General features: G+C 36.1%; 2 long non-coding RNA genes across 2 annotated transcripts; both read right to left on the bottom strand.

Moving 5' to 3' along the window:
* Positions 1–7,973: 7,973 nt before the first annotated feature.
* LOC130247495 (uncharacterized) lies at positions 7,974–9,155 on the bottom strand. The gene is made up of 3 exons (XR_008839552.1): positions 9,094–9,155; positions 8,680–8,750; positions 7,974–8,573 (listed from the first exon to the last, which is right to left on the bottom strand). It is a non-coding gene; the product is annotated as an uncharacterized LOC130247495 (long non-coding RNA).
* A 938-nt stretch (positions 9,156–10,093) lies between these two features.
* On the bottom strand, positions 10,094–11,350 carry LOC130247496 (uncharacterized). The gene is made up of 3 exons (XR_008839553.1): positions 11,280–11,350; positions 10,401–10,469; positions 10,094–10,146 (listed from the first exon to the last, which is right to left on the bottom strand). It is a non-coding gene; the product is annotated as an uncharacterized LOC130247496 (long non-coding RNA).
* Between the last annotated feature and the right edge of the window lie 261 nt (positions 11,351–11,611).

The following is an 11,611-nucleotide window of genomic DNA, read 5'->3' as shown; positions in this document are numbered from 1 at the left end:
TATATGAGGGCCAATGGTTTAACACATACACAATAGTAAAGACTGTGTATTAAAGGGACATACCTGATATATGAGGGCCAATGGTTTAACACATACACAATAGTAAAGACTGTGTGTTAAAGGGACATACCTGATATATGAGGGCCAATGGTTTAACACATACACAATAGTAAAGACTGTTTGTTAAAGGGACATACCTGATATATGAGGGCCAATGGTTTAACACATACACAATAGTAAAGACTGTGTATTAAAGGGACATACCTGATCTATGAGGACCAATGGTTTAACACATACACAATAGTAAAGACTGTGTGTTAAAGGGACATACCTGATATATGAGGGCCAATGGTTTAACACATACACAATAGTAAAGACTGTGTATTAAAGGGACATACCTGATCTATGAGGACCAATGGTCAGACTCAGCACATGGTCCACACATTGTGCAAGTATGTAAAATAATTTTGTATAGTACTGTAAAAACCTTACCTTTAATAGTGTGTATTCAAGGGTGTACTATTTGGGAGTGACATAAGGGATAGTCTGTCTGTCTATCTATCGATCTATCCACAATGCAAGTCTAGCCGGTTGTTTGCAGACAAACCCAGAGTGGGTGATCATATTTTAAGCAAAGAATCAACATTCAAACCAGCGGTGGACATATAACAGTATGCACGGTCTGTGAACAACGAGCAAAGTTTAATTTTAACAACATTACAGTAGTTGCCCTTAATATTTTACATCACAAGACCATTTTGTGTATCAAGAAACATCCTGTGTACTGTGTGTAACGAAAAAACAAACGCTCTTAATGCAAGTGTAAAGAGGCGATCTTAAATAATTTAACTGTTCCTAAAACATAACAGTTAAACTAAACATTGCTAAAAGCATATCCATCAACAAACTTCAACAGCAGAAGAATATTCCGCTTGCATATAAACAAAAAGTAAAAAAACAAAAACACCTAATGAGAAGGTTTCTTTTTTAGGGTTAAGCCTCGATTCCTGACAAAATCCCTAATGTTTTGGAGTGTGCGAGTAGCCAAAGCTGGATGCTCAGCATTCTTGCACTGCTGGCATTCAATTTTAGTGGCGAGTTTACCCCCTGCTATGTGGTCGCGGAAGTGCCTCTGTACTGCTGAAATTTCAGTTGAAGACCAGGCTCGTTTCTGCTTCCTTTTAGCATCGTCCAGATTTTTTTCAGCAGAATTTTCGTGATTCCCTACAAAAGAGAAAAACAGGTTCCTGAACCCTGGGGTGAACATCATGACGACCAGAGCTCCTCTGCCTCTTTTCCCAACCAGCCACACTCTTACCAACCCTTGTCTTTAGTCAAGCCTTATTGTATAGATCACTAATCCGTAAGAGTAAAAAATTATGGGCTGCTGTTTTCATTAATCATGTTTGTTTTAGTAATAGGAGCAATTTATTTATTACGTTTTTTTGTTACATCCTTGTAAAATTGGTTTTAACTGTTGGCCCAATGTTACATTCCTCAAATATCACATATCAAATTGTAAATAAAAGAATGAAATTAAAGACCTGACTTCATGGATGCTTATTTCCTAATATAGATTTAGGCCTGTCACTATTTAATTCGTTTAATTTGTCATGTTTAATTAATCATAAAGTCTTCTCAACACAGCGTTTCCGCTCCACAAAACAAAACTGCTGCAACTAAACAAAGTTTTGCCAACTGTGCGCTAGCTTAAAGTTCAGAGCTTATAAGAGACCGAGGCTAATATGCACGCACACAGGATTAACTATGGCTGAGGCACCAAACAGTGAAACGGTTTCCTCTGAAGAAGCCCCTGAAAACTTTTTGCAAAACGTGCCATAAAAAGGTTGCTGATAAAGGATCGAACACATCTAATCTGATGCAGGACCTGCAGGATCACCATCCAGCTTTGCACGCTCAAGTAAAGGTTATGCATAAGTTCAATTCTGTGACAAATTACTTGAATGAAATATGTTGGTAGGAAATTAAATGTTAATGAATCAACACTGTAGTGGTGAGAGTTGTGCATGGCTTTCAGTGCAACCTAAACAAACTGTGTTAGACGAATTATTACAAATTATTAAAATGATTATGTATGAATGAAAGCTCGGACTTCAAAACAAACCCAGGATTTGAATAAAGCAGTGGCCTATTTCTCCAAAGATATGATGCCATTTCAGATTGTGGAAAAACCTGGATTTCCTGATCTGATGAAAAAGGCAGTGCCACAATACAATGTTCCTACAAGAAGCTCCACAAACAAAATCCCAGCCATGTAAAAGGTAGTACAAGCAAGTGTGGAGGACCACCTGGCAGAGGGTGTGTGGTTTGGGGTTACCACAGATCTGTGGACCAGCCATGGTGGTGGAGGAGAACCCTTTACAGTTCACTACCTCTCTACTGTTTGGAAGCTAAAGACTCACTGTTTTGAGACTCTTTTTTTTTCAGAAGACCACAGCAGAGCATATCACTGAAATAATAGAAAACATGCTCCTGGACTGGAAGATAAAAAAAAAAGAGAACCTGTCTGAAATTACAACAGACAACGCCAGTAATATGAAGAAAGCTTTGCATTATTTCCATGTGTTTGGTTTCCTTGCAGTGAGGGCCTCATCCACCATCACCAAAAAGAGCCTGTCTGGGCTATTACAGCAAATCACCAGTGCAAAGAAGAACAGGTCACAAGCTTCAGCACATGAAATGCTATCAAACATGTGGAAAACATTCCAATGGTTTCAAAAGTGGCCAGATAGTACCATGGTTTTCCTGCAACAAGTGTGCCCTCGGAAAGGGTGTTTAGCGCAAATGGCCACATCCTGTCTCCTCATCAGTCAAGACTGAGTACTGAGAATGTGAACATGCTTACATTTCTGCATGCTTACTGTACTGCATTATTCATTTTCAAAAGGAGGCTATATTGTAAAGTCAAAAGCCAGTTAGAGCTTTTTCATTTTCAATGTCTCTACTCTGGTCCAAAAAGAAAAAAAAAAACACTCAATGAAAATACCAAACAATTTTGTAATATAGTTGGTCACAAGTGCTTTTAACTACAGTTGTTCTCTTCAATAGGTAATTTTTTTTATTCTTATTTTTATTTATTTATTATTCTGTTATTTATTTTCAGTGTAAAATTGTTACTGGACTGGAAATGGACTATTATTTGTTTTTTATCATTATTTTGTGCTATATTATTTTGTTACTGAGCAGCAATAAATAACACTTTAAAATATGAGTTTTCACATGATTTTCTTAACTAATAGTGTTTTGAAATGAATTAATGAATAATAATCACTGTGATAACCGCAAAACCATGATTATTCCTCAGACTATAATCGTACAACCAAAATCTATAATTGTTGCATCCCTACCTGTCACAATATTCAATATATCGACCTATCGCACAATAAATGTACATGACCTCAATTTTTGGTAATGCAATACATCACCATTTATATTTACATAAAAAACACAATAACATAAAAAATGTTAAATAGGGATTGTGTTTCTCAGCAATAGTGTTTATGTTATCTTATTTTTCAGAGGAAAAAAAGAAAAAATCTGTAGATGGAAAAATCTCCATAACAGTTCTTAGTCCATTTGTCTTTTTTCTATTTGTAAGAAAATGTGGATTTACTGTTTATTCAAGTTTTTTAAGGTATCTAATATTTGGACACTTAATTTTCATGATCTAAATAATTTATGAATGAAATCTTTGTTCATCAATTGAAAGTCCGTGGCCTTCTTGCATTATTATGCTGTTATATTATGATTTTACATTCATTGGCATAAAACGGTCTTAAAATGTCAATAATATCACTTATTGCGATTATTTTATGGGGCAATATATCGACCAACAAAATGTTATCATGACAGGCCTATATAGAAAACATTAAAAAAAAAAATTTCTCATCATACCTTGAGATGAGCCTCCAAAGGAAGTCTCAATATCTGTGAATAGACAAATAAAACCCTATAACAAACAGAAGTATTGCTTGGTCTGCATGAATTAAATTAAACCTTAATGGATATGCTGGCTGAGTGAGGTAGATGATCATACCATCTGAGGTGCCTGGTGGGTTCACAACAGGCTGCCTAGCTTTCTTCATTCCTGTGGCATGAATAGTATGGCTTTGTATATAGGTTCTGATGAAACATACTCAAACATTTGATAAATTATTCTACACATTTAAGTGGAAACTTTAAATCTCTAGCAAAAAATCCTCCTTTATTATAAAACCAGCTAAAATGATTGATCTAAAAAAGTCCCTAGTACAGTGTTCTTTCTTTTTATGATTGTGTGCTTTTACCAGGTTGTTCGTGCTCTTCCCTCCTGCTGTGATATTTGTCCTTCATGCAATGATCTTAAAAAAAAAATACACATTCAAAACATGGAAACACTTCATGGCAAGTGTGAATCTCATGAATTATCAGGAACTAACACAAGCTCAGTCTTTCATTCATGACTTCATGGATGAAAAACACCTTAAGACATTAAGACGAGTACATCATCATGATTTATGTTTATTATGCACAATCATGATTTTCATTGTCCACAAAAAACAAGGTCTTTACTATACATCGTAGATAAACCTATGCTCATGGTACATGTTTCAATTCAATTCATTTTGAATTATTAAAAGGAATAAAGAAAAATAATCAATATTACCTCATGCATGCATACAGGCTAGAACAGTATATCAATTAATGTGAGAACTGAATATGAGATATCAAGTATGTTCATGTCTTCTTCATAGTAGCCTATGAAAATAGGCTATATATAGACAGAGCACAACACTGGCCAATCACAGCACAGAGTATGCGAAATTTGTTGACATCCAAATACAGCAGTCTTACATCCAAATACAGACTGTATATGTCACTCATTCTTTACACAGTGCAGAGATTGTGAATACAACGGCTAAACAAAATTTGTTTGCAACAATCAGTTTAAGCACAGGTAATTACCATTCTGATTAGCTGTCCCAACCAGAATCTCTCTGCACTGTGTAAACAAATAAGTAACGTATACACGAGACAGAATACTACTATGCCAGAGCATGTATTTGGTTTTGTCTGTGCATGTTTTTTGACTCTCAAAGCCATGGGACCCATTGATTGCCATATATGACTGAAAGACTGCAGCGGTTTGAGTTAAAAATCTTTGTTTGTGTTCTACTCAAGAAACAAAGTCATCTACATCACTGACTCCTGGGGGTAAGCAGTTAAACATCACATTTTCATTTCTGGGTGAACTATCGCTTTAATAACACACTGTTTATCAGTATTCCAGTGGACCAGGTTACCACCGTACTTGAGGGGTCACACATAATGAGGTCATGAGAAATTAATGCTTAGTTAATGATGACTACTGTATTTGGATGTCAACAGAATTCACATACCCCAGTGTTGGGGGTCTGTCCTTTTACATGCAGGCTGCTATGAAGACGTGATGTGAAGACATATACGTGCTCATCACTCATCATCACAACTCACATTAATTACTGTTACTGATATACTTTTCTAACCTGTATGCATGCATGATTATGCAGATTTTTGTATATTCCTTTAATAATTCAAGCAGTCTTACTTGATTGAAAAAAATAATAATTCAGTACATGTACCATAAGCATAGCTTTACCCATAATGGATATTAAAAATCTTGTTTTCTGTGAAAAAGAAAACATCATGATCATGCATAATAACCTATTAATCATGATGATGTACTCCTCTTAGTGAATGTCTTAAGGTGTTTTTCATCTATGACGTCATGAATAAAAGATTTTGAACTCATGCTAGTTCCTGATAATTGAGATTTTAATGGATGAAGTAATACATAATTCTCTATTAATTTATGCATTCATTCATGGTAATTCATGTACCCATACTGTAAGGTGTTCCCCAAAAACTTGCATCATTTACACAATATTATAATTTAAGCAATCAAAAGCAATTTAAACTGAATTTTAAACATTTATAACACTCATTTTGGTTTCTAAAGTATATATACTTTTGATATATGTGGGTTTGAAGTTAAAGTTTTAGTATTGTCATACCTTTAGATGGGCCTCCTAAGGCAGGGTCTGTATCTGTGAATAGAAAAATAAAATACTATAACAAACAGCAGCAGTGTTTGGTCTATATGAATTATGCTTCTGTAACATCTCTGAACTACTGTATAATGTTTTGGTGCATCACATGGCCCACTTCTTACACTGACATTACTGATTTGATGTTTGTATGTTTATGTGTTTTTACCTGTTTCTGTTTGTGTCTGTGGATGTGCCTCCTCAGCATCACTGTCTTCACTATGTTCCGAATCAGAAAAGTCTAACTTGTCTAAAAAAAATTGAGTATCAAGTAAGCTTAACATTGCTAACGTTAGAGTAAAAATAGAAGACATAGTGATAACTCTAATATTTGGTGAACATTATATTGTTAAGATCTATGGTCCGTACGTTAGGGATTATCTTTAGGATATGAATATATGTACAGTAAACTTCAAAATGTCATTTCAAAAAAACAACTTTAGTAGCATTACCTTCAATTTCAATTTCTTCTAGGGTTTTGCCCTGGAGATTTGAGAGAGAATCTTTCTCCACAGCGAGGAGTAACTTTGAAATCTTGGCCAGCTGGGTTGTAGCCTCTGGAAGTCGATAGTATTCTCTGTGCACACGAATATCGTGGCCCAAAAAGTCCGCAACTTGGTCCAACTCGTGGTTTTTCAGGTTAAGCACCTGCGACAAAGTTGCCACATGTTTGCGCAGTTGGGTCGACCGGAGGAGTTCCGGGTTTTGTGCACCACACTCGTGTGCATAGATCCTCAGACAGTCTTGTCCTCTATAACAACTCAAACAGCTTGGTCGAGCAAACAGGAATTGGTTTTCCTCAGGGACGTCACACTCCCTTCTTCTGCTTATGAGGAGTGTTAAGGCATCAACCATGTCTGGTGACAGCAAAACTGCCACTTTTCGCCCCCTTTTACCCCTAATTTCCACCCGACTGAAATGTGTACAAAGTTTTTGTTCAAACTTTGTTAGCCCAACAGCAACATCTTTATGTAGGGGAGCTGTGTCCCTCTCTAGAAAACCTTTGAGTTGCATTTTTGCAACCTCTCCTCCACGTCGCCGGTTGAACAGTATTATTTTTGCAAGGGTTGCTTTGCATAGGTCGCCATAGACTTGTGCTGATGGCATCTGTTTCAAGTTCTCAGAGGCTAAATCAACAACCTTTTCAAGATGCTGGTGAAGACATTGTACATCCTCTGTGAAAGGGAGGGTAGATGGCTTGTTAAAGCGCCCCTCATTCAAGGTGGTCAAAGCTGTGTGGGAAACGAGTTCAGACCACTTTGCATCATACAGCTTTTTGAATGCTTGGGTTGACTTTATCCCCTTACCATCTTCTGCCATTAGAGCTCTGCAATGTACAATGTCACATATCTTATTCAGTGAGTGGCCCAACTTAAGGGCAAGGCTTGGAGTCTGGAATGAGTGTTTTCCATCATCAAACCCAGATACCTTCTTGACAGCCTGGATAACCACATTGAAATTTGCAGGTCTTACAGCATCTTCAAGAGTCTGTACAGAAAATTCCTTTCTCAGAATCAGCAGAAGTCTTCCAACTTCCCGGAGCTTCTGTCGAATATAGTCATATTTAGTGGGATCCTGCCCATGTTTATTGTAAAATGACTGGGCCAGCTGAAGAATGCAAAAGTCACTCCGCACAGCAGCAGAGATGTCATCGTCTTTCATCATAGTTAGCAGTTTCCAAACACCTTGTGATATTTGTTGGCAGAGGGCTGCATTAGACATTGTTGCCAAAGACAATACCCTGCTTCTTCCTGGCACTGCCTGATCTTCCACTGGTTTGGAAAGACAATTTCGAACGTGTCTCCAAAGATCCTTTCGAAGAAACATTGCATGGCAATACATACAATGCACACAATCTTTTGATTCATATCTTTTCTTTGGCTTACGTTTGATTTTTAACAATCCAGTCCCATTCGCTAAAACATCTGCATTGTGTTCATAGTTCCCTTTGTTCCGCAGTTTGTTCAGAAGTTTTAGACGCTCTTTGGAATGTTTTGGTAGAGCCAAAGCCCGAGCAACATCGACGTTGGAATTCTCATGGATTTTTAAGTGGCGTGTAAATTTTGACTGTGGTTTTCCACAAATGTAGCAGTAATTCTTTTTGCTTACTGAGGAAGATATATTTGAAGAGTGTAAAGATGGATCATCCCCTGTGCCTGTGAGATCCTCAACAGTGTTTTCAGTATTGCCAACGCTTACATCGCTGTGAACTTTCGATATTTGTACTTGTTTGCCTTTCTTACTAGGCATTTCAAGCTGTGCTGTGCAGACTGGAACTTTTGGGAGTGAATCTTTACCTATGACACTGTCTTGGCATGGTCTACCATTTTGAATTTCTGCAGTAGATTTGATGCCGAACACGTCAGTATTTTTAATGTTTAAGAGTTTTTCTGGAGAAGCTTTGCTTGTGTCTGAACTTTCTGAGACAGAATTAGGTACATAGTCCTCATCCGACATGTTCTCACTGGAAAATTCTACTTCAGAATCCTGAAACAGTAAACATATCTTTTGTACATACTCAGAAAACTTAATTCTAAGGAAGAAAATTGCTGAAAAATAAAACATATCTGACTATTCAATAAATCATACTTACGGATGTTAAGGGGTCAGGTTTGGGCTTCACATTTTTATCATAGCAAGTTTTATGCCAGAAGCGGGAACAAACTAGATTGAGCGTATAATAAACAAGATTGGTTTAATTTGATTAAAAGGTTATTCAAGAAAAGATGCTTTAAAAAATGATAGGTAAAACAGTGATAGATGATCAGTGTGTTTGAAAGTGTGGCGATAAGATAAAAAACAGAGAAAGGAGAAGACTAATATAAATATGAATCGATTACACAACTACACAGGCAGATAGACTGAGAAAGAATGAAAGAAAGATAGAAATGTCAGCTTTTTCAAGCTAATTTAAAGATACATTTAGAATGTCAAGATTACACAGTTTTAGGGTTTCAATGGTAAAACATTTTAAAAAATATAAAAATTTTCAGAACAAAATACTTACCCTTACATCTCACACCAGCCCACTTAAAAGCGGAATAAGGACCACTACAGCAATCACATTTATTCAAGCTTGATACTACTGAGGAAATTATGAAATGTTTACAGTTCTGTTGGAAAAAAAAAGTTATGGTTGATTAGAAGAGATTATACTATATTACTATAGTTGGGTGGTAAAGGCACAATAGAATGCATTGATACAATATTTAAATTGGTCTCTGATATTTATATAGAAGGTATGTGGCTTAGGGGGCAAATATGGTTTTATCTGTCCATATTATTCAACAATGCCAAGGTAAATTTCAAGGTTTTTCATTCTATGGCACCTTTAAGACAAGGGGCTAAGGTTTAAACAAGTTTTTAATTGCACAAATTCCTAAATGAATTGCACTGTTCTGAATGGTATGACAAAAGCAGTAAGTATGGGGACATACGACACACAAACCATGGTGCCGTTGGACAAAACACACACTGAACTTCTACCCATCCCCCACAACGTGACAAAAGCAGTAAGTATGGGGACATATGACAAAAGCAGTAAGTATGGGGACATACGACACACAAACCATGGTGCCGTTGGACAAAACACACACTGAACTTCTACCCATCCCCCACTACATGACTAAAGTAGTAAGTATGGGGACATCCGACATATGATACACATAATAGCTCAGAATGAACCATCCTCCATACTATTGTAAATTAAACAATTCCTATGACTGATGATACATGGGGCAACTTTTTGAGCAACGTTGCGGGGCAACTTAGGTCATTGTTGGCATCAGTGGGCAACCAGATGAGACACAGGGCCCATGACTGATTTAAAGTATGCAGATTCAACATTGCTTAAAAAAAGTTGCCTGGCAAGATTGCTCAAAATGTTGTCCTGTGTATCATCAGCCTATCGCTATCTTTCAATTCTTTAAGTTTGATTGTAATTAAAAATCACTGTTGTTGCCAACTAAAGAACATTTAATAAATAAATGCTTATTAAATGCTCATTTACCTGTTGAGTGTTGTCATGACATGTCAGCTGAGAATCAGACGTTGTTGAGATCTGAAAAGGTTTGAGTACTAAACATTAATTTTGGATAACACGGCAGTACATGGTGATGCTTTGAGTATCCAAAACAACTAATGTGAAAATTACATAATACAAGTGAATTCTTAGATCAAACAATCAGGATATGTGAGAATTCATTGCAGCACACAGTCCTAATCATCTGTAATGTTAAAGTAATGATTCTACATCATCTTACCAAAGTTAATGGAGGTTTAACTACCTGTTGAGCATTAGAAACACACACTTACCTCCTTTGACCCATCTCCTGCTGCACAGCTGACCAAAGCATGCACCTGTTGTTCAGTCTCAGAAAAAACCTGTAAAATATGAAAGATTTATGTAATCAGATTAACAAAAGGTCAACTATACAATGTTATAAAACATTTGTATAGAAATTTTAAAGAAATCATACAGTTTATAAGGATTTTGCATCATCTTACCAAAGTTAATGGAGATTTAACTACACTGTAAAAAATGGCCGTGATTTCAACGGTAAAAAAACTGTAAAAATACTACAGTAAAAATCTGTAACCTGGTTAACGGTATGTTTCCTTAATATATACAGCGAATAACCATAAATTGACTTTCCCAGTTCCCTGTATGGCACATCACTTTTTATGCTTTTTGTTGACATTATTATGGATCTTTGCAGTTGTTTCTCCATCAGTTATGTACATTAGAGATTTAGGTTTCATCTAATGTTGATAAACAATGTTTTTTTCATGACTTAAATTTTATTTGTTTTACCATACTGGTGTTTAGTAGCTGTGTGAATGACACTGAGCACCTTCTATATACTGATACCATTTACTGCTTGTGGGAAAAGTTGTTAGTGATGAGCTTTGGTTCATTATATAACTTACTCATCACCACCTGCATGTGGCTGTGTTAACATGTCTAACTGTGTAACAAAATATGTGTAGATGTTGGTAATTCAAAATACAGACATATTACCTCTATAAATTAATGAAATACGGTAGTTTACCATAAAAATGAGGAACTACTTTTACGGTGTGTACCGTATTTTTAACGGTAAAGTACTGGCAACCACAGCTGCCGTTTTTTACCTTTTATTTTACTGATTTATTTATTAGTGTACTTGTTGAGCATTAGAAACACACACTTACCTCCTTTGACCCATTTCCTGCTGCACAGCTGACCAAATCATGCACCTGTTGTTCAGTCTCAGAATAAACCTGTAAAATAAGATTTGTGTAATCAGATTAACAAAAGGTCAACTATACAATGTTATAAAACATTTTTATGGAAATTTTAAAGAAATCATACAGTTTATAAGGATTTTGCATCATTTTACTAAAGTTAATGGAGATTTAACTACCTGTTGATCATTAGAAATACACACTTACCTCCTTTGACCCATCTCCTGCTGCACAGCTGACCAAATCATGCACCTGTTGTTCAGTCTCAGAACAAACCTGTAAAATATGAAAGATTTGTG

Source organism: Danio aesculapii, chromosome 20 (genome assembly GCF_903798145.1).
Source record: "Danio aesculapii chromosome 20, fDanAes4.1, whole genome shotgun sequence".
Lineage (NCBI taxonomy): Eukaryota > Metazoa > Chordata > Actinopteri > Cypriniformes > Danionidae > Danio > Danio aesculapii.
Note: the sequence above shows the minus strand (reverse complement) of the source record. Positions and strands in the feature narration are given on the sequence as shown.